A 23,853-nucleotide genomic window follows, 5' to 3' on the forward strand; every position below is an offset into this window, starting at 1 on the left:
TCATTTGTGACCACCTGGCTCTGAAGCGGTGGGAGGGGGAGAACAGAACTGAAGTCCAGAGAGTTAGAAGTTGCTTCTAATCACAAAGGGAAGACCTCTTCCCTTACCTTTGGTTTCAGGTTTCATGCCCATGTTTCTCTACCTTTGCCAAACTCTCTGAGTTTCTCACTCCAAAACACTTAAAGTTCCTGTAATCACCGTCACATCTAACATCTAAGAACCAGTCTCATACTTAAATTACCCTGGGGCATTCCTGCAGAGGCATTTTCTGGCCTGGCAAGAAGCAGTGTAATTCCAAGCCACACAACAGAAAACACTGAGGATCTCATCCACAGACCAATGAAATCGTCATTTCCAGACTCACATCTCTCTGAAGATAAACGCTCCTCTTAAATTTCTGAAGTTTGTGTTAAAAATAAAATGCTTCTCAAACTTTACTGTGTATAGAACACATCTGAAGACCTTGTTAAAATGAAGATTCTGACTCAGTAGGCCTGGCTTCCGGGTGAGCTGATGTCACTGCACCAGTGTGGTCTGTAGCCTACACTCTGAATAGCAAGGAGTTAGAAGGCTTACAAAGGAAGAGGAGTTTTCTGAGATGGGAATTATCTCAATGAACCGACCTCCAAGACTTGACTTTCTGCCATTTTAGAACTACAAAGATGTTCATCTTTTAGTGTCTGTACCAATTTAATATCTGATTTATATAAATGGCAGGTTTCCATAATGGTTCATGAAAAAAAACACATGGTCTCTTCAGCCATTAGCCATTGATTATCGCATATGTATTCACTTCATGATCAATACTGGGCACTATACAGAGGTATCAGCCAAGTTCTCATATCTTCAAAGTACTTAAATCTAGTTGGCAAAAACACTAATAGCAAACAAAATAAGTTGTTACAGCAGATGATTAAGATCTTTATTGCTATAAGATAGTGATTCCCAAGAGTGGGGCATATCAGCCTCTAGGGGGAAGATACTAAACACACTGTCCCCAATCTCCTCCCAGAGTAGGATACTCACTCTACCCCCAGTCTTACTCCCAATCATAACAAAGGAAGCTGCATTTACTTCTAGAAATGCCATATTCTTCATAAGGGTAAGACGGCAGGAGGGGAGGAAGAAATGATGTAAAACACAATTTTTTAATGACACACAGAAAAGCAGGTAGAATTGGTGGGTGTTCCAGATGGGAAGTACTTCCTGTGGTAAAAGTACGGAGGTGGAGATGAGCCAGGGCATGTATGGAACGGAAAGAAGACCTGCCTAACTGAAGCAGACGAGAGTGCCCCACCCGCCACCACCCCATTCTAGGTGGAGCAAGTATGAAAACGGTCTGTAAGAACTTGAGGACCACCTATTAACAACATTAAAGAGATACCTCTTCAGAAGAAGGTTGAACTCATTTGCCTTTCAGGTCCTTTCCAATTTTTCCTCAACTAGAGAACAAAACCCCAGTTTTCCTCTAACACGTAATTCTAACCTGCACCATGGCCCTTGCCTGATGTTGAACAAGAGAAATGAGTGAAGAGAATGTGGATGTGTAGAAGTGGATGGTGTATACATTTAAGAAAAAGAGATCCTAAGTCATGGCATCGGATTAAATTCCACGGCTGTTCTACATCCCTGGTTCTTTGAGACGTCTCTCGTAGGTCTTATTTTCAACTCAGCCGTTGATCAGTCAATCATCTGTACAACTCTTCTCTGAACCCTGTCCAAATTATCCTCATCCCTCTCACATAGACAAGTGATGAATTACACTCCAGGTCTTGCCTGCCCACCCCATGGAAAAGAAGTCTCACTTACACTTCCTTCTCTAGCCAGCTCCTCCTCTACAAAGCACTTAAGACACTTCCAACTATGTTTTTTTTTTTTTCCATTTTCTACTTACAAAATATTTCAAAAATACATTCAGAAGACCGTAAAGTTCAGAAGTTAACATAAAAGTAGCCCAAATACCACCACCCTAAGGTAAAAATATTTACCTTTACAATGTCTGCCACATTTGCTTTGCAATTACATAGTCCCTTGTTTATTCATATCTCTGTTGCTCTTGCCTATTTCCTAACTCGATTCTCTGTCTTATCTGGTCAGGGCCATGTCTGAATATTGACCTCTTTTAACCTATCCCTCAGAAGACAGCCTGGTACATATAAGGCTCTCAATGTTTATTCAATGAATAATGCATAAATGACTTCTGTCCTAGAATGAAATAATGGCCATCACTATAGAAGAGTTATCAGACAAAAGACAATGACTCCATCTTTATTAAAATCCAAATAAATAAAGAAAAGAATCGCTTTTTTTTTTTTTCTTTTTTGGCCTTGCCACAAGGCTTACAGGATCTCAGTTCCCCAACCAGGGACTGAATTCCAGCCAAGGCAGTGAAAGCCTGGAACCCTAACCACTAGGCCATCAGGGAACTCCCTGGGAAACAGATGTTTACTTAAGGAAGAGGGTTCAAATTTAAGTGTGTGCTATAACTGGATATTCCATATTAGAGTGGGTTAGCTAAACAAGGAATAGAACTGCCCTAGAGCCCTGATCCCTCTTGCCCTAGACAGCACACATATCTGCCCAAGACATGTAAAGAACATAAGCCCTCAGAGCATCTCCTAGTTTCAAGATGCCAACTCAACAGCTTAAAGGGGGAAAGAACAAAAGAGACAGAGGTAGAGGAGAAGAGAGGGAAGACAACAGGAGGGTTGGGAAGAGGCAGGGAGGGAGGAGGGGAGAAATGAGGGGAGTACTATGCAAAGAATCCTAGAACACTGGAAAACATTAATTTTTTTTCTAGGTTACATCAGGGGCAATACAAATCCTGTTCTAAAAACGAAGTCAAGTACCAAGTCCATCTGTCTGAAATGAAGGCAAGCCTAAGGCAAAAGTATAAGAAAGGTCAAGTGCAATTGTCAGACTTCTCCACCTCCTTTACCTGCCCTCCCGGCCATCCAGCATCTTAACAAAATCCTTAAAGCCTGGGTTCCTCCCACTGTGGTTCTCTACATGCTCTCAAACGTTATATACATATACACTTGTATTCTCACCCCATCAACTTTATTGGATCTAAGTTCTATTTCTTTGTGCTCTTATTCTTCCAATAGGTCACCGAAAGATAATATGCTTCTGATTTAAAGGACTGCCCATTACTGAAAATACTACTTTCTTAACTCTTTATAGCCAATGTGGACCTCTAACTCTTTCTAATTAAAAAAATGTCTTAGTCCCTATGATTGTAGCAGATTGTTTTGTTAGCAATTCTCCCTTTTCTCCCTGTCCCTGACATGGTTCCATGTGGGCAGAGTATAGTACTGAGGCTTGACACTTGATATAAGAGAAATCATTTCTAAGTGTGATGTTGTAAAGAAACATCTTTCTTGCTCTGCAGATATCTTACAGCACAGGTAAAATACCTTATGAGCACCTTTCCCCTAAACAGCCAGAGTACATTAGTACAGAGAAGCAGCTTTACACTCCTTGTCCATCACTTTGCACAGCACACACAGATACACATGGGCCGTAATTTATCCAGTTTTCACTTTCTTTCAGTAGTTCCTCAAGATCAGAAGGTGCTACATCTTCACTGTGAATGGAAGAACATGTAGGTTGGCTTCTAGGCACAACTTCTTTTCTTCATGAAGTCACAATCTTCTTATCTATACATGAACCTAATGCTCTGTCAGTTCTGCTTCCTGAGGACTTTTCCTGTCTCATATATAATGGTTAACCAAAAGAAAAATCTCTTCCTCTATACCACGAGTTTTCAGTGATAAATGAACAAAGCATCACCAAGTGCTCCTCCCTGAACAAATGCCAAAAGCTGATTCATTCTCTGCATGACATCGGTGGTTTCATCCAACCATAAAGTGAAATATCTGCTAGTGTGTACATGATAGTAATCACTCTTCCACACTCTACTCCACTGATAATAGGCAACAGCCAACTGTGTCATTTGACAAAGGAATTCTGACAATAACTTCTGGTTTCTCTCTGCAAATAATGTTTGTCTTTAACTTTCCAACTGATTTTCCAAGTGTCTCTTCAATAAAATGACTTATACTTACTTTTGTTACAAGGATCACTTAATGATGCTACTAAAGTTTTCATCTCTTTCCTACTGTTAGAAGTTTAACACATTAATTTTGTAATGGAAAATATCATTGAGTTCTTGTCCTGGGAAACTTGAATGGTATAACAGAGAAGCCACTGTGCTTTGTTTGAAAATGACACCAAAACATCCATGGCTTCACAGAAAAAGTTTCACAACAGGCGATGACTAAAGACTAGGAGCAAATGGATGGCAAACCCAATAAAAAGCACTTTTGAAATAGTCATCATCTTATTTCCTTTTGCTTTTTTTATAATTTTCCATTTCAGCTACTGTTTTGAAATCATTACTCTCACAAACTCCCTTGTTTTTACACATACAGATTCACATTTTATATTTCACATGGGATTTAGTTCTCTAAGTATGTTTGTGACATTTTGAACTGTAGCATTTTCATTACTGTTTTCATCACTATTTTCACACTGCAATGAACCACTTTTGAGCCTCTGATCTATTTTTGCACAATGGAGATAAAACTTAAGACCAGCAACAATAAACTATGCTATTTTAACAAGTAAACAATGAGCAAATGACATAAAAAGTATAATAACTAAGATGAAGTGCACCATGTATGAAATGCAAGTGATATTGACCACTGTAGTCTTCAGAGCACAAACACAATTAATAGCAGAATACCTTTTAAGAACATAATGGGATTTCTGCTGTATTTATAGTCAATCTCACTTCTCAAGGTGCTACATGCTCTGCTACCCCTACATCATCTTTCTGATTCACATTTCCATGTCCCCCCCATCACTCCACCCTCTTGTGTTGGTTTTCTCACTAATCTTTGAACTCATCCAAACATATTCTCACCTTCACTCCTTCACACTGACTGTTCTCTCTGCCTGAAACACTCCCCTCTGGTATCTGTGTGAGCAACTTCTTTCACTTCCTTTAAGTCTTTGCTGAAGGTTTCTTCATGAAGGCTACTCAACTAATTTATCTATTCTACTTTCTTCCAAAGTATTACCTCCTTCTACAATGCTACATAATTCACTTATTTATTTGGCTTATTGTGCATCTCCCACTCCCACCTCTTCACTCTCAATAAAATGAAAACTTTATAAGGGCAGGGATCTTTGTTTTATCCATTCAGCATCTAGATTCATGGAAGGTAAGGTGCTCAATAAATAGTATTAATAGTTGAATGAATAAATGAATGAGGGAGTAAGTAAAATTTTTTCATTGCTTTTCCTCTCTAGCCACCAATCTGTCTGTGGCTCTTACCTGAGAATTAAACAGAAAATGGAGAACCATCAAATGATTTAAGCAAGAGAACTGCACAAGGTCAGAAGATGACTTAAAGTCTGGAGAGGCTGGACTTCTTTTTTTTAGTTTAAAAGTCAATCTATGAAAGAAACGATGAAAGTCACAATTTTCCAAATGACTAGGTCTTCTTAAGCAGTTAATTTCAATCCCATAATGCACATATCTATAAATATATGAGCAATGTCTGTGTATATACACATATACATATACAAATGCACACATTAAACATATGTTGAACAAATCTAGAAGTTAAGGACATTCTTCTATCATATGGGTATTCTTCATAGAAAAGCTAATGACTTAGGTAATAGTTAAGACAATCATCCAACATAACTTTCCTGACACAACAGTATAAACTGTTTGATATGGTGCCCCTTCCAGTTAGGACCTCTTTTTACTCTCAAGGGGCTTCCTTGGTAGCTCAGATGGTAAAGAGTCTGCCTGCAGTGTGGGAGACCCAGGTTCGATCCCTGGGTTGGGAAGATCCCCTGGAGAAGGAAATGGCAACCCACTCTAGTATTCTTGCCTGGAAAATCCCATGGACGGAGGAATCTGGCAGGTTACAGTCCATGGGGTTGCAAAGAGTCAGCAAAACTGGGCGACTTCACTTTTCACTTTACTCTCAAGAGTGTCCTTGTCTGAACAAAAATAACTATTCAGTCATCCCACTTATAAAGAAGATACATACATTTCTTCTTATTCAAGCATGCTGACCAAGCTTTTGAGGATTTCAATGGAGTGGGTGTGGAAAAAGTGACAGCCATAATTATTTGTAACACCTACTGGCCAGCACTGCACACGAACTCTTTCAAACAGGCAATTCTTTAGCAAAGAAGCACAGCCATTATTGTAAAATTACACGCCACAAGCTCCATATATCTAGTGTTCAAACTCAAAGCCCCGTCAGGTCACCTGCACAATCTCCAGTCCTGTGAGAATGTTCATGTGGTGAGAGGGCACACCACATTCTTCTCTGCAAGCCCTTTGTCTGAAAAGCTGAGACCCAAACCCAAGACTCTTGTCAGAAGAGAGGGCAGAAAACAAAGGCTCTTCTATTATCCTCGTGGCCCAGAGGGCTTGGAAACTAGGAGAATGTGGAGTCAAGTCTTCACAACAACACATGTGTTTGGTCTCTCAGTGAATTCCAAGAACATGACCAAACACCAGATCTTGAAATTTGCATACGTGCTAAGTCATTTCAGTCATGCCAACTCTTTGTGATCCTATAGACTGTAGCCCACCAAGCTCCTCTATCCATGGGATTCTCTAGGCAAGTAGAATAGGTTGCTATGCCCCCCTCCAGGGGATCTTCCCAACTCAGGGATAGAAGCCAAGTCTCTTAAGTCTCTTGCATTGGCAGGCGGGTTCTTCACCACTACAGCCACCTGGGACGCCCTTGAAACTTGCATTCCAATCTGCAAAAGCCATGCAGCCATTAGGTCTGCTAATTAGGTTTTGTTGAAGCTGCTGTCCTGAATCATAGGAGTTGTCGCAAATCGTGTCAGCCCTAGGTAAACAGGTGTTAATTCTCATTGTGCTCGAAGACAATAATATCATGGGCTTAGAGCCAAAGTACAGACTTAATACCTCAACCATAAAACTTTTATTTCTTGTATGTGTAAACAGATGACAAGCAACCAAATACCTCATTCTTTCATCTTCTTTATTATTTCTTTTTTTTCTTTAAGCATTTTTTTGGTTTAATTTTTTTTACTTTTTTTATCTTTGCGTTTAACAAATTAAAGACTGAAATAAAGCCAGACTCAAAATCTGAAGTCAGAAGAGGGTGGTGAAGAAAATAGTGAAGATTCCTGAAAATCCAGGGTGACCATACAATTTATCATCCAAACCAGGGCACTTTTAAATGTGAAAGGGGATGCATTTGATGATTCAGATAGGGCAATAGGAATAAACCAACTGAGAAGGTGTGGTCACACTTCTAATCTCTCATTCATTTTCCCACAGAAAGGCCATCCTGTGTGTAAGGAAGCAATTCTGCCTCTGCTGTGTCAACCAAATATACTTCAAATGCAGTCCTCTCTCTTTCAGGCCAGGCCTGCCTTTCCACAATGGAGCTGGAAAGGTTTTCACTCCACCCTGCATTCCCTATTTGTGTAAAACTGGTTCCATTTTTATTCAGGAAAGGAGGCAGTAACATACAAGAATGTGGATGCAGGCCAGGTGCCCAGCAAACCCCAGGCCTGGTACCTTGGATTTCTCATAAAGGAACACTTCACAAGAGAGGAAGCAACCTACTGAGAAGGTACACAGATACCAACCGCACATTTAACAATCCGAATTTGAATGTTAGACCCTTTTTTGATGCCAAGGCACATGCTGAAACTGGACAGAGCCCAAAAGCCACCTCTCCAGCAACACACATTCATCCAGAAGAAATAGCTAGGGTATCTGTCCTCAGCTACAGGTAACAAGCTTAGTTCCTTTGCCTTTTGCTGAAATCAGTGGTGCAGAAGGATTTGGAAAAAAAGTAAGGAAATATATTTTTTCCCCAAGATCACAGTTTCCAGGCTAAACAGAGCCAATGCTTACTTTTACCCCATACTTCCTGTTTCAAAGGGTCAAACATTACTCATGTTCTTCATAAAATTTAGTCCTGTAGCTAGTGACTGTGAATTTATTGGAATATTTTCCCTCACATGCATACAAAGGGCAGACCAATTTTGCAATCTAGCTGGAATCTATAGCCCATAAAGAATCTATAATGATGGTAGGAGCAGAGATGCTCCAGATGGCTTATCACAAATGTTCAGAATGACTTTAACTTCTTCACAGACTCCACAGTCACTCAGAAAGATTCACTGCCCAAGGTTGTTCAATGCTGTGATAGAGCACACTGCTAAAGCAAAAATCTTAGGCTTTTGCTAAGTGTAGGGGACTGAGCAAAAGACTGATGACCCAACAGTCTTAGGCTGTTAAGTCTTATAAAAGTAGAGTACTACCCACAGCTGAGAATCTGGGGACAAACACTGGCAGTCAGGAAACCACCTGTCATGGAGGTAGTAGAAGAAATTCCTTTTGAATTCATGCAGGTTGGACTAAAGTCCTTCCAGGGAGGGGACACTATAAGTCCAAGCGGCCATTTGTACTCAAGAACTACTGTTTTTCCCAGCAGTACAATAATCTTAAATTCAAAGACATTTTTGTTAATATACTGTTTAAACTGCTTCACATAACAAAAATTGAGGCCAAAATGTGCCAAAGGAATAATCAAAACAAACAGCTCAATAATGACTTTTTAAATGTTCAAAAAAAGAAACTCACTAGTCAAGCTGCTGGATGATACGGTTATAATGTCTTCTTTGGGAGATGAAAACTATGTCTTCCCCACTGTACCCCATCTCCCAACAGGGAAGTGGATAATTTTTTAAGAATACAATGACTCTTTATGCTGGGCTTCTCTTGTCTGCTGGGAATGCCATCTGTCTCCCACACTGTATAAACAATCCCTGCAGGAATCTTCTGAGGCCCAAACAGATTAGCAAACTCCAGATTTTCACACCATCAATAGCATCCCCATCCAGATTAGGGTTCTTGCTTTAATAACTCCAAGGATAAGCCTAACAACTGATCCTTTCTTGTTTATAGGTAATGTGAGTGTCATTTTGAAGATAACCTCTCAGAACATACAGCCATCTGTTGGGGGCGGGGGGAGGGGTGCGGTGGAGCTCTCTCTAGGCAACAGAAGAAATGAGCCCTTGAGGGAATAGGAGAAATAGTAAAATGAAAATCATACTTATGAGACAATACGAAAACATGAAATTTCACCGGGTTCACTCTACTAATTACGTTTAAATCTTTTTCTTCCAAATTACAAACTATAGAAAACTATTAAAAAAAAAATAATAAGACAAGTTTCACACTTTGACAAAGGTATACGTGCAATGAGAGTTCAGTTCGCTTGACTCCAAGACAGTGAAAGCAGAAATCGTACTGGGAAGGGTAAGGGCCCCCAGAGAAGTTTGCCTAAGGTCCACCTCTATCCTCTACCTACAACGGTTGACGATGCCTGCCTTCTCCAAGTTCAACAGCGCTTGAGCCCCTGTAACTGTGAGCTCTGTATTGTCTCCAAAGACTTCCAACTCTAAAAGAAACAAATGTGCCTGTAAAGATGTTCCTAAATTAATAATGATAACCAAGGGAAAACACCTGAGCTCTGCTAATAGAGAAAAACACAAGGCATGGAAAAGCCAGACCTCTGCAGTTGCACGTCCTCCAAAACGTCTACGTCTAAATCTGCACCCCAGTTTCCTCCAGGCCCCAAGCCGCGGCAGAGGATGTTCACAACACATTCCAAACCAAAAGGAAATGAAGCCTCAGCTCCCTCAAGAGATGCTCAGATAGACCCAAAAGTCTCAGCTCCCCGGAGAATCAAACCTTGAAACACGTCCCGGTGCCTCTCACCCGCGTCTCGGGGCAGCGGAAGCCGAAATGTCAAATGAATGACCGCGCCGGGGCGCAAGGGAGGAAAACAAAGCCACCTCCCGTCGTCCGGCTTGCGGAGCAAAGGCCGGGCGAGGGCCGTGCACTCACCTGGAGCTCCGCGCCTGCCGCCGCCGGCTGCGGGTGGGGATGGGGCCGCCGGGCGGCTAGGCGCCCCGGCAGATGCCCGGACCCGCGGCCCCAGCGCCCTCCGGCCGGTCCGCGCGCGCCGCGGGAAAAGCAGGCGGCCGCGGGCGCCGCCGCGCGTCGCATGCAGCTCTCGGCTGCGGCGGCCGCTGCCACGGGACCAAAGGACCCTGCGCGGCCGTCTCCGACCCGGCAACCCGAGGCAGGGACGAGAGACGCAGCGCGGAGCCGAGCGCGCCCGGCGCGCCCCTCAGTGGCTCTTCCCGCCGCCCTCCGCAGCGGGCTGGGTCTCGGCTTGCCTTTGTGTTGGCATCCTCCTTCGCTCCCAACGACGCCCCGAGCTCCCCGGGCGGCTCCGCGCCACCGCCCACCCCCGGGTTACGCCGCGCCCCTCGCGCGGCCCGCCGATTCTGTCGAGTCAGCGGCGGCGGGGACGCGCGAAGCCATGTCTTCCGCCCGCGCTCTGGAGGGCACCCGGGGGTCCGGGCATCCCGGGGAGGTTCACCGCCGAGCTCCACGGCCCGGGCGCGGCGCGTCCCCGAGCGGCCCAGCAGCGCCCGGCTACCCGCCGCTCGCTCTCCAGGCGTCGCCCGCGAGCCGCGCGCCGGCCCGCCCGCGTGGCCCCCTCTCACCGCTCCCGGCGGGCTCGCCCAGCCTCCCTCGTGCCGCCACCTTCCTCGGGCCCTGCGTGCCCGGTGCCCTTCCCTGCCCCGGCGCCCGGGCCCTCGGAGGCGAAGGGTGCGGGCCGCTCACCTCCGGCGGCGCCGGCGCCCCTCCCGCTGGACGCCTAGGCGACATGTGCCCGCACCTCCCTGCAGGGCGCTGGGCTGGGGGCTTCCTGCACGTCGTGGACCAGAGGGAGGGCAGCGGGAGGGCTGAGGGGAGAGGACGGGAGAGACTCCAGACCTTGTCCAGCTGGACGTTCCCGGGGAAGATGTGGGAGAGCGGGGCCGGTGCCGCCCGGAGAAAGACGAATCCCGAGGCTGCCGCGGAGCCTGAGCTGCTCTCCTTCTGCGACGCCGAAGGACATGAGGGTTCCGAGAGGCGCAGCGGAGGAAGAAGGAGACCCTCTGATATCAGGCAGGCTGGACTCTTCCGAAATGCCCCCGGAAGGCTGAATGGAGGAGTGTCATGCCTCGATTTCCCCAACCGCAAGGGCAAAACGGTAATACTCATGTCACCTACACGGGGTGTGGTCACGATTAAAAATGGATTGATGAAAGCGCTCCCAGCTACTTTGTCTAAAGAGGGCACTCAAATTAAAAATAACCGTATTGATACTTTAAGCTTTCTGTTTACTTTTTTTGCAGCGTCTTCATTGACTCAGTCCCACTTAGAGGAAAGGGTAAAAATGCGGAAATGTTAAGACTATTATCCCCTATGCATGATATCTGTCCAGATAAGGGAAAGATTTGCACGCTTGTACACTTAAACTACAATCATATGGAGGAAATCCCAAAACATTTTTTCCCAAAATAACAGATATCTTTATTGGGGGATTTTTTAGTGTGTACTTTCAGTATTATCCATTTCTTCCCCTTTTCTGATAACAGCTATTCATTTCCCTCCGCCCCCCGCCCCCCACCCCCCACCCCCGCCCCGGGCCCAGGAGTCTTTGTAGTGGTTCCAGAATACTGACACCTCTCACCCTCACTCCCCAGAACTGGCCAGTCATCATATTCCAGACCACAATGATTGGTTCTGCAATGGGCATATTGGTCCAAGAATTCAATCTGGAACTTTTGCTGAATCAGTTCAGAAAAAGAAGTCCTTCCAACTAGGATAACTAATGTAGAAGGATATAAGCCACCAAATGTAGATATAAGTACCACCAATGCATATGGACCAAGTCAACTTTAAGGAAGGAAACCTGAGGGGGTGGGGATGATATCTTTCAAGAGTTAGGAGGCAAATATGTCCAAGTGAACTCACCCCTGAAAGCAATAAATCCACCCCCCCACCCCACCCCCCCATTTCCTCAAGGCAGTTTCAGTTGTGTTCTGTCAGGGGTCACAAAAAGCCCTGACTCATTGTTCTCTGGATCTACCCATCACACACACTCCTCCTTCTTTGGAGGAGTTCTGGGCTCCTCCAAAGAACTCCTCCGAAGAACTGATACCCCACACGTACACCACAAAAGAAAAAAGTTCCTATTCTTGTACCTACTGGAAGAACAGGGATCCCAAAGGATCCCACATGATGTTCTCTTTGTATAACTTGCTCTATGCCCAGCAATCACATACCTGCAACCTTTAACCTCCTGTATTAATTAACCAACATCTTACAATCTAACTTTAAACAAAAAAGCATAAAAAGAGCTAAAATGGATCATTCTTGCTGCCCTTAGGTTTTAAAAAAAAAGCCAAAACGTTTTTCTTTGACCTTAAAAGCAGTCCCATCTATCTTTAAAACTCTTTATATATCAGGCATTAAACCTGAGGCTGAGGCTTCAAATAGAATTAATAGCAAAGTCATCCTAAAATCTCAGATTTGCGAAAGTGTGTAAAGGCTAGCTTCTTTCATACTGCACTCCCTATCCTTGTCACCAGCCCCAAACTGGGGTCTCCCCTTCAGAGGATTTCTGACTGGTTCTCATTTAGCCTCTTCTTGAGCTCATTTTTTCACAAGTTGGGCAATTCTGTGTTGAAATTGGCTTAACATTAGATAGTGATTCCTTATATTGAGTTGAAATACTTCTTTCACCTCAACAAAACTACAAGGACTAAAGACAGACTCGGAAACCACTTGAATTGTCTATTCCAAGATTTTTACATGACCCCTAGCTGCCACAGCTGCTTATCATAAGGCAAGGTGTCCTGACTCTTCACCATCCTCCATTACCTCCTTTCAGTGAATGTACTCAGGTTTGAGCACTCCCTCTGAAGCATAGCGTTCAAATCTAAACCCAAAGGCAGATCCCAGGAAACAAACTTGGAGCCTCTTCCAGCACAAGAGGGGTCCTAGAAGTATGTTCACTTGCTATTATGTTTCTGTCAGTTTCAAATATAAAATATTTTTATCTCAAAAGATTGCTGTATTTTTATTATAACTTCCCTTCAGTCATAATTTTCCTTGCATCCAGCAGCACTGAAGTGATTACAAGCATTTTGGGGATCTGGCTAAGCAGAAAAGTGAAGGTGAAAGTCGTTCAGTCGTGTCCAACTCTTTATGAACCCCACAGACTGGTCCTTGGAATTCTCCAGGCCAGAATACTGGAGTGGGTAGCCTTTCTCTTCTCCAGGGGATCTTCCCAACCTAGGGATCAAACCGAGGTCTCCCACATTGCAGATGGATTCTTTACCGGCTGAGCCACAGGGAAGTCCAAGAGTACTAGAGTGGGTAGCCTATCCCTTCTCCAGGAGATCTTCCCCACACAGGAATCAAACCTGTGTTTCCTGCATTGCAGGTGGATTCTTTACCAACTGAGCTGTCAGGGAAGCCCCCTGGCTAAGGGGAAGTTGAGTTAATTAACTGGAATAAGTTTATGTGGTTCATAGGTATTACAACCTATGGTAGCATCTATTCCAGCTGTTTGAAGGCCTACCATCACCTGGGTCACTTGATATTGTGACACAAAGGTGGATGGACAGAAACCAATCAGCAAATGGATGCTTTGGGACCCAGCACAGAAGCACGCAGTTGATGGAGTAGATGATGTTTGAAATGTATGGATCCAGAACTAGAATTGAAAAATCTTCCCCATCTTATTCTGTATATGTTAAACAAATTTGATAGAGATTTTCCCAAATGTGTTCACTGTCTTAAAAATGAATGTGACTTTCCCAATAATGAGTTGTTGACTGGAAAGAAACTCTTCTAAACTACGAATAATAAAAAATAAATTTCAATCAACTCTGCTAGTCAAAAGACTGAGCTATCTTTTAAGTCTATAGAACAAAATGTGACAAAATCATTTTCATATGAAGAAAAAAAAGACTATACAGTCAAGATATGTAGGATAAAGTATTGTAAAGGTATGCTAGGCAATTAATTTAAAACATGATATTTTTCTGAATTTGGTGATGTCTGTTGCTTGTAACTTTTTTAGTTTGTAATTTGTTGTGATTTTTATTCTGAATAAATATTTTTTGAAACTTCTTTCATACTGGTGGGTTTTGTTTTGTTTTTTTCTTAAAAAAGCCTTTAGAATGTGTAATCTTCAGACTTCACAAAATGTGGATCTATCCCCTAATGAACCTGGTACTCTGAATGTAGTCTAATCAATGTAGCATTCAGGGAGTGGGAGCTTCCAATAGAAGAAATAACAAATTAAGCACAAAAATAGCTGAGACAGCCATTACTGTCCTATTTTATCTATCAAACATTATAGAAGAATGAAGGACTGATTACAACTAGGGAATTTAGGGCATGACTGAAAAACGTCCATTTGAATGAAAAAAAAAAGCTTTCTTAAATGTATTACAATTTTTCTGTTTTTTTTTAAAAGTTTTTGTCTTTTTAAAGAAAGTATTAATATACCAAACCAAATTGAGTCATCATAGTGGCTGTGATTTATTTACTATGCTATGATTCAGTGATACCCTTTGGACTTATGTAGGTATAGATGTTTTTGCCTCTGTGCTGAATAGCCTTAGGCTACTATAGTTTTTATTGTTGTTGTAGTTTAAAGGTAACTTTTTCCTATGAACCCATGTTTTTTCTACTTACCACCTTTTCTTTTCTTGATAATCTTTCTTACCTCATTTTAAGTTCCTGTTTATGGTCTGGTATGGCATGGCAAATCCCATGGATGGAGGAGCCTGGTAGGCTGCAGTCCATGGGGTCTCACAGAGTCGGACACAACTGAGCAACTTCACTTTCACTTTTCACTTGCATGCATTGGAGAAGGAAATGGCAACCCACTCCAGTGTTCTTGCCTGGAGAATCCCAGGGACAGGGGAGCCTGGTGGGAGGCCGTCTATGGGGTTGCACAGAGTCGGACACAACTGAAGCCACTTAGCAGCAGCAGAGGGAACAATATACAATTGTTGTACATTGTACATGTTCAGAACCAGAATTTAATCATGAAACTTCCCAAACTGCTAGGGCAGGTGGGTACATAACGCAGTGCCTATCCATAGGATTTTTGAATTTACTCTGAATAAGAGACAGCTGTATGTCTTCCGTTCTCTCCTTTTCCAAATGTATCTATTGTTGAATGTTTTTTATCTATCAGATTTCAGAGGAGGCAGATCTCTTGTCCTTTAGACCATGGGTTTCTAGCTACCCTAAGTTTCTACTGATGGAGAGAACCCACATCACCTAGAATTCTAGGGAGAAAATGACTATATTTTCTTAACTAGTGAGAAAATGAATGTTTTTTTTTTTAAATACAGGAATGTATTAGTTTTTTTTAATTGTTGCATAACAAATTACCACAAGTTTAATGGCTTAACACAGCATACATTTTTTAATTTCACAGTTTCTGTGGGTTGAGAATCTGGGCACAGCTTAGTAGGAATTTCTGCTCATGTCTCACGAGGTGCCTGCTGGGTTATATTCTCATCTGAAAGCTTGACTGCAGAAAAAATTCTACTTACTCAGTGTGTTATCAGAATTCATTTCCTTATGGCTCTAGAACTAATGGCATCTTGTTTCTTCAAAGTCAGCAGAAGAATCTATCTTTCCAATCTTCTAAGACAGAGTCTTATATAATATATCTTAATCAATGGAGTAACATTCTATCATTTTTGCCATATTCTGTTGGTTAAAACCAAGTCACAGATCTTTTAAGGAAAGGTATTTTATAAGGAGACTTAGCTCATTGTCTGCCACAAGGAAAAGGGAAAAAAACAGATATTTGGTGACGAGAAGGCAAATATATTGGTTTTTACCAAATCACTATTTGTTCCTATATTTTCCAGCCCACGTTATGATTAAGTGGAACATGTGACTAGTTCTATCCAATGAAATATGAGCAGAACTAATGGTGGTCATTTATAGACTGAGATGATTAATTGTACAATGTGCCTTCCTTATCTCCTCTTCCCCTTTCCCTAGAGCATGAAGGCCATATGTTGAAAGATGACAGCATTACAATAAAGAAGTCTGGCTCTCCGAGCAATGCTTGACACAAGCCACCCTGGAGAATAGCACTTATGCCCAGACCAAGACCGAGGTAAGAAATAAACACTTCTCACGCTACAAATAACTCATTTGGGAGTTATTTGTACAGAAGGTTTGACGGGTATGGAATATTATGTAGTGGAAGAAGATAGCCTCCCTGAGAAAATGAATCAAATGAAGACCTGAAAGAAGTAAAGGATCAGTCAGCCAGGCATTTGGGGGACAAACATTCCAGGAAGGAATAGTAAGTATAGTCATGCTGAGATGAGAGATGGATAAATAGAATCTTACTGTATCAGAGCTTAAGTCGATAATCACCTTGTTCTTAAGATATTTTACAGTAGTGTTTCTCCATCACAAATTTATTTTAATATATTATTTTTATGAGCTTCATTCATTAATTCAAAAATAGTTAAGTGTTTTAGGGACTAATATAAAATATGAATGTAAAATGTGAGCAAATTTGTGATTTTGTTGTGAAGGTATTACTATCATTAATACTTCTATATTACTTTATTTTGCCCTTGATTTCATTGTTTCTGCCTGGTAACAATCTTGTATTGCATTTAAGAAAGAAAGCCTACCTGGTAAATTAGTTTCATAAATTTAGTCTCTTTAGATTAATTCTGCCTTTTTAATTTAACAGACTGTTTCCCACCCCCACCCCCAGATAGTGCCGGGGAAGAGAGGTGGCAATGAGAGATTATGTGGTGATGTGACAGCAGCTGGAGAGCTGGATCTAGATGTCCACGTAGCATCTTCTGGGTCTAGGATGGGCCTCTCACAGGGAATAGCCAACCTCACTGCTTGGGCTGTGGAAAGTCGGCTGGTTCCACCTCTGGGGATTGAGCTGGTGGAGCTGCTGAAGCCTGTGGCTACTGTGACTCACCATCTGATTTCTCAGCTTCCTCTGGGCCCAGCGTTGCTCTCTGGCTGATTGAGCCTCCTCCCAGCTGCTGCTGCTGCTATGGACACCTCTAAATGTCTGATACATGTGCTGCCTACTCCACGGCCTAGGCCATGCCTTCCTTGAGCTCTGCCATGGAATCATCTCATCTTTCATCACCCCTGGCCCAAGACAGTCACTTCATTCTCAGAGCAGCTGTTGTCTATATTCATCTCATCAATATGTGGCTAGTTCTGAGGTCTATCCACAACAGGGAAACTGAGGTAGGTTCATTAAACTCGAGGTTTTACTCTAACTACACTGTACCTCTGAATTCACTTTGATACAGCTGCCCTCATGTTGTTGTCAGGGCAACTTGTGAGCTTACTAGAACTTACTAAACCTTAGACAAAAATAGAAGAAGATTCTGGAAGATAGTAGAATAGGAAGTACCAGGAATCTGTCTCCCCACCCTAGACAATGATTGTACTATCAGAATCTGTATGATATATTAATAGCTATTTTAGAACACTGGAGTCTCCTGAAGACTTACAACCTCCAGGGGAAGATTTGGATGGTAAATTGTGGTTAATTTTGGCCGATTTAAGCTCTTAACACAATAGCACCTACCCAACTCCCACACCCAGCCATATGCCTGGCAGCTATAAATGTGTTCTTGGAGCAGCTTGCACACAGCTTACAGGAGATCATGTGATCAAAAAGAACACTGTCCTCCAAACATCAGGTATCTGTGTAGCTGACTGCTGCTTCTGGTCACAGAGGTGCAGACAACGAGGTTGGTAGCCATTGTTGCTGCACTGTTTCTTCTGCTGCTGCTTGGTCGCTTCAGTCGTGTCCAACTCTGTGCGACCCTGTGGACTATAGCCCTCCAGGCTCCTCTGTCCACAGGGATTCTCCAGGCAAGAGTAGGGCAGTGGGTTGCCATGCCCTCCTCCAGGGATCTTCCCGACCCAGGGATCGAACCTGAGTCTCCTGCCTTGCAGGCAGATTCTTTACCAGGGTAGCCCTGTTGCTGCACTACCCTCTTCTTGATGCAAATCCCTCGCCCTACAGCTGAAGTGATTTCCATGGGGTTGAAAGAGCTGGTGCCCTTTCCCCCCTTTCTTTTTCTTTTCTTTTTTTTTTTTTCCTTTTTAGGAGGTAAACATTAAAGACTAGGACACTCAAAAACTACTGCTTTATGAAGTAAATTAGAAGTTGACTGTGCATTCCCAGGGAAAGGCTCAGAAAAGAGCTGAGAAGACCTTAAGTTTACACCTCAGGCTGATCCTTGGCAGAAAGACCGCCTACAACAAAAGAATTAAAGTGCGGTCTCAAAGAAATATTTGTATTCCCATGTTCATAACAGAATTAATCATAATAGCTAAAACGTGGAAGCAACTCTTTTGACACTGACAGGTGAATGGATAAGCAAAATGTACTGTACACATAGGATAAAATATTATTCAGCCTTAAAAGGGAAGGAAATTCTACAATATGCTGCAACATGGACAAACCTAGAGGACATTATGCTAAGTGAAATAAGCTAGTCAAGAAATGACAAATATTATGATTATATGATATTGTTACTATGATTATATGATTTCACTTATTTGAGGTACGTAAAGTAGTCAAAATCATGAAGAGAGAAAGGAGAACAGAGGTTGCCAAGGGTTAAGGGAGAGGAGAATGAGGAGTTATTGTTAATGGGTATAGAATTTCAAATTTCAGGATGAAAAGAATTATAGGGATGGGTGATGGTGATGGTTGTAATACAAAAATGTGGATATATTTAATACATAAAATGATTAAGATGGTAAATTTTATGCTATGTCATTAAAACAAAAATAAACATATAAATAAAATAAAACAAAGCAAATGTCCCTGCCCCAACACATCCACCCCCTTGGGGACATGGAAAAACAGACTGGTTCCAAATCGGGAAAGGAGGACATCAAGGCTGTATATTGTCACCCTGCTTATTTAATTTAAATGCAGAGTACATTATGAGAAATTCTGGGCTGGATGAAGCACAAGCTGGAATCAAGACTGCAGGGAGAAATATCAATAACCTCAGGTATGCAGATGACACCAGCCTTATGGTAGAAAGTGAAGAGGAACTTAAGAGCCTCTTGATGAAAGTGAAAGAGGAGAGTGAAAAACCTGGCTCAAAAGCCAACATTCAGAAAATGAAGATCATGGCACCCGGCCCCATCACTTCACGGCAAATAGATGGGGAAGCAATGGAAACACTGAGATACTTTATTTTTGGAGTCTGCAAAATCACTGCAGATGGTGACTGCAGCCATGAAATTAAAAGACACTTGCTCCTTGGAAGAAAATCTATGACCAACATAGACAGCATATTAAAAGCAGAGACATTACTTTGCCAACAAAGGTCCATCTAGTCAAAGCTATAGTTTTTCCAGTAGTCATGTATGGATGTGAGAATTGGACTATAAGAAAGCTGAGCACCGAAGAATTGATGCTTTTGAACCGTGGTGTTGGAGAAGACTCTTGAGAGTCCCTTGGACTGCAAGGAGATCCAACCAGTCAATCTTAAAGGAAATCAGTCCTGAATATTCATTGGAAGGACTGATGCTGAAGCTGAAACTCCAATACTTCGAACACCTGATGCAAAGAACTGACTCATTTGAAAAGACCCTGATGCTGGGAAAGATTGAAGGTGGGAGGAGAAGGGGATGACAGAGGATGAGATGGTTAAATGGCATCACCAACTCAATGGACATGAATTTGAGTAAACTCCGAGTGTTGGTGATGGATGGGGAGGCCTGACATGCTACAGTCCATGGGGTCGCAAAGAGTTGGACATGACTGAGCAACTGAACTAAATTGAACCAAACTGGGGCCACAGCCCAGAGGGGACATGTATTTTGAGAGATACATCTGTCACACTATGGGTTGCTCCTGTCTGCCTGCCTTCTTTTTCTCTGACCTGCTGGCACTAGAAGAGATGTTTTTCTTTCAACTTCTCCTTCCCTATTTTTTATTTTCTTATTGTTTTCATCTTTTTAGCATCTTCCTTAAGACTGCTGCTGCTGCTAAGTCACTTTAGTTGTGTCCAACTCTGTACGACCCCATAGACGGCAGCCCACCAGGCTCCTCTGTCCCTGGGATTCTCCAGGCAAGAATACTGGAGTGGGTTGCCATTTCTTTCTTCCTCCTAAGACTACCACTCCTTATAGAATTTTTAATAATATTCATATAGGAAGAGCTCCAGTTAGCATGTTAAATGAATATATATCTTCACAAACTCTTGAGATGAGAAGCCAAAATGAACTTAATGATATAGAAAGGTATCTATCCCCCAGAAGAATAATATTTTTGTTATGTAAAAAATATGATGAATGCTTTAAAAACCCAAAATAGTTTTCTTGTTGGCACATTTTTCATGTTGATGAATAAATATGTCGGATAAACCCAGCATTTCCACTTGGCTCAAGATTTCAACCCCAAACAAGACTCTGTTGGGATTGAAGACTATGAATGATGCTGTAGCTTTTGGCCGAAGAAAGTACATCATTCCCAGAAGCTGTATCATTATTGAAACTTTGCCAAGGAGTTTATGTTGTGATTTAGTTCAAGGTGACTCAGATGAAGCAGGTGATGCAGCAATTAATCTAAGAAGACTTAAAGTGAAATAGAAGCCTAGAAAATACATTGTGAGATTAAAATCAAGGATGGGATCCTAGAAAAATAATATAAATTTTATTTAAAGTTTCATTATCATGTCTTTTTTAGTGCTATTCTTGCCCCATGTCCTGAAGTCAATGATATACCACATACAGCTTATTCTTTTATACTGGTTTTCTTTGTATGCCAAGCAACTTCCTCTGGAGACCTATGCTCCTCCCTTCTCTGCCCTGCTTTGTATCCTGGAAGACTGACCCATGTGGACTGCCCAAGAGGTTCCCTTGCTCCCTGGCATTGGAAGAGATGGGAGAGTAGGACGGCAGAGGAACTGGAATATTTTCTCCCCAACTCCCTCATGGACTTGGTGATGCAATTCTAAGGTCCCCCAGCAGTCAGTCGTATTCTGCTACTCCAGCCCTCACTGGACTACAAGACATCATTGCCCTTTCTCCTTATGGATAAAGAGCAGCTTCCCACTGGTCTCTGGCTATCTCAACATTCCTGTTAGTTTTCTTAACTCTACCCAAACCTCTGTGAATAGATTTTTCATAACATTCTGTACTACAGTCCAACTCAACCTATGTTCTTTCTGCTGGTCTCTCAACTGGCATTCTTTTCCAGGATATTTGCGCTTTGAGAAACAATAGATTTAGACACAGTTAGAAGGACATTTAAAGGAAATAGTCTTTACAGTTCAGCTCAATAGGGTTCAGGTCAACAAAGCTCAGATCAACTGCCATCAGGTAATTTTAGATCTAGACTCATTAAGAATTTATATCTCAGTTTTGACAGTTAAAAACCCATTTTATCAACTCACCTGGAGATGACAGAATCATAGGGAATATGTTCATGCCAAATAAACTCACAGGACACTGAGTTTTATTTCTATACTTCCGTTTATTAACTTGCAGAAGGGAGTCTTTGGCACCATAACTGTTAGACCATCAGCCCAGGGTTCTCCTTTCAGATGGATAGAGTCACGTAGAGTCTCAAATTACAAATTGGAGGTTTGCATCATGGTATGTACAGAGTTAGAATTAGAGACATTGGGTACTTTTAAGGGCTTTTTCCATGAATTTGCCTCAGTACAATGAATTGTTCTTATATACTTCAGGTATTTGCCTACACAAATGCAACAAAAACCAAACACTAGTCACATGGACTACTACAAAGTAATGAGAATAAACAAGTTACAACCAAATAACATGAGTGACTCTCACAAACAGAAAGCTGACTAAAAGTAGGCAGACACAGAAGAGCATAGATTATATAATGCAGTAATTGATGCCATTTAGAAGTTAGTGGTTAACTTGGAGTGGGGTGGGAGGTTATGACTGGAAGACAGCCACGAGGTGGGATTCTGGGAAGTTAGGGAGGTTCTCCTTTTTAATCTGGGTGCTGGTTACACAAGGGAATCAGTTTGTGAACGTTTATCATCAAGCTATACATTTATAATAGGAGTGCACTTTTTTGTATTTGTATTATGCTACAATAAAGCTTTTCAAAATAATCAGTACCACTCCTAGGAACAGAGGTTGCCCTCTATTGGACGATACTGTAGATCTGCTGACCAACAGCCATCAATTTTGTGTCTCTGATGGCGTAGTCATTGTCAGTACTAAAGATTCTATCATGACATTATCTCAAATCATATAGTCCAACATCACAAATATTTTACATCAGCATCTCATACTTTTTGGATGTCTTCCAGATGGAACATAATGATAGCGCTCTGGTTCCATTCATAAAAAAATTCTTGGAAATAATTTCTTAGATTAGGCTATTTCTGGAGAGAGTTCCATTGATCTCTTTTAAAACTTTTATCTCAATTTTTAATGTGCCTTCTTGATGCATCAGAGCAATGATGTGTAATATGATATATGCCTTGGGATTTCACCCCACACCTACTGAGTCAAAGCCTCTATAGTTTCCCACTTTCTTGTCATCTGTATTTTGAAAATGTGTCCTGGATGAATCAGATGCACTTCTCTATTTATAAACCACTTTTTTATTTGAACAGATATTTGGTTCATCAATGTTCATAGCTTCATTATCTGCAATAGCCAAAAGGCAAAAATAAGAAATGTCTGTCAACAGGTGATTGGATGAACAAAACTGGTATAAACATGCCATGGAATATTATTCAGATTCAAAAAGAAATGAAATTCTGACACATTCTACAATATGGATGAACCCTGATGACATTATGCTAGAACAGGTACCAAAAGACAAATCTTATATGATTCTACCTAAACGAGGAACTTAGAGAAGTCAAATTCATAGAGACAGAAAGTAGAATGATGATTTCCAGAAACTAGAGATACAGGGAACAGACAGCTCATGTTTAATAGTATAAAGTTTCAGTCCGGGAAGATGAAGAAGTTCTAGTGATAAATGGTTATGGTGGTTGCATAACATTGTGAATGCATTTAATGCCACTAAAGTTAGCGAAAAGTGAAAGCGTTAGTCATTCAGTCATCTCTGACTCTCTGTGACCCCATGGACTGTAACCCTCGAGGCTCCTCTGTCCATGGAACTATACACTAAAAACGGTTAATACAGTCAATTTTATGTTACATATATTTTACCACACAAATAAAACTAGTCTCCTGGAGTCTTATATAGTTTATTTTATGCCAAAACAAACTAAGGTTTCACATTATTTGAGGAAGATAATAAAACCAAATTCAAGAGCCATCTTAAATGGCACCAGCAGCCCCCTACTTGAAGACCAGAATTCCCCACAGCCTTGAATGTAGACAGATATTTGTGCAGTGCCATTCTGGATCTTGTTTATTTGATCTGGATGGTGACTAGTGGGAGCAAGCATTATGTACTCAGCCTACAGACTACATATGGTTCCTCTGGCCTGTTGATTAAAAACAGCCTCTTATCTCGTTGAACTCCTTAGGAAGCTAAGCCCTACATGGCAACAGTTGCCATGCCAGAGGGACTTTGTTTAAACATTGTTCAGAAATGTCACTAATGAGCATTAAAGAAATCTTGCAATAAAGAATTTTATTCCATTTGTCTTGATTCTTCTAAAGAAAATATCACTTTTCTTTGAGTACTATCACATAATCATTTCTAATAACAATAGTAGTTTGTTATTTTAAGCATCTGATTGCTTTGGTTTAGTTTGTCTATAATAAGATTTATTTCACCCACCTAGCTGTCAAAAGAAACCTTAAAATCCTTCATGGATTTCATAAGAAGCTCCTTTTGTGGACAAATTCTGGTTTATTACGATCTCAATGAAGATATTCACCATATGAAA

The 23,853-nt window shown here is 41.7% G+C and overlaps 1 protein-coding gene across 1 annotated transcript in view; it reads right to left on the minus strand.

Moving 5' to 3' along the window:
* The window catches only part of HECW2 (HECT, C2 and WW domain containing E3 ubiquitin protein ligase 2), a 445,768-nt gene extending 435,747 nt beyond the window's left edge, over positions 1-10,021 (minus strand). The window contains exon 1 of the mRNA XM_061440781.1: positions 9,935-10,021. The gene's annotated coding sequence lies outside the window, so the exon portion shown is untranslated. The remainder of the gene's footprint in view (positions 1-9,934) is intronic.
* Positions 10,022-23,853: the final 13,832 nt, after the last annotated feature.

Source organism: Bos javanicus, chromosome 2 (genome assembly GCF_032452875.1).
Source record: "Bos javanicus breed banteng chromosome 2, ARS-OSU_banteng_1.0, whole genome shotgun sequence".
NCBI classification, from domain to species: domain Eukaryota; kingdom Metazoa; phylum Chordata; class Mammalia; order Artiodactyla; family Bovidae; genus Bos; species Bos javanicus.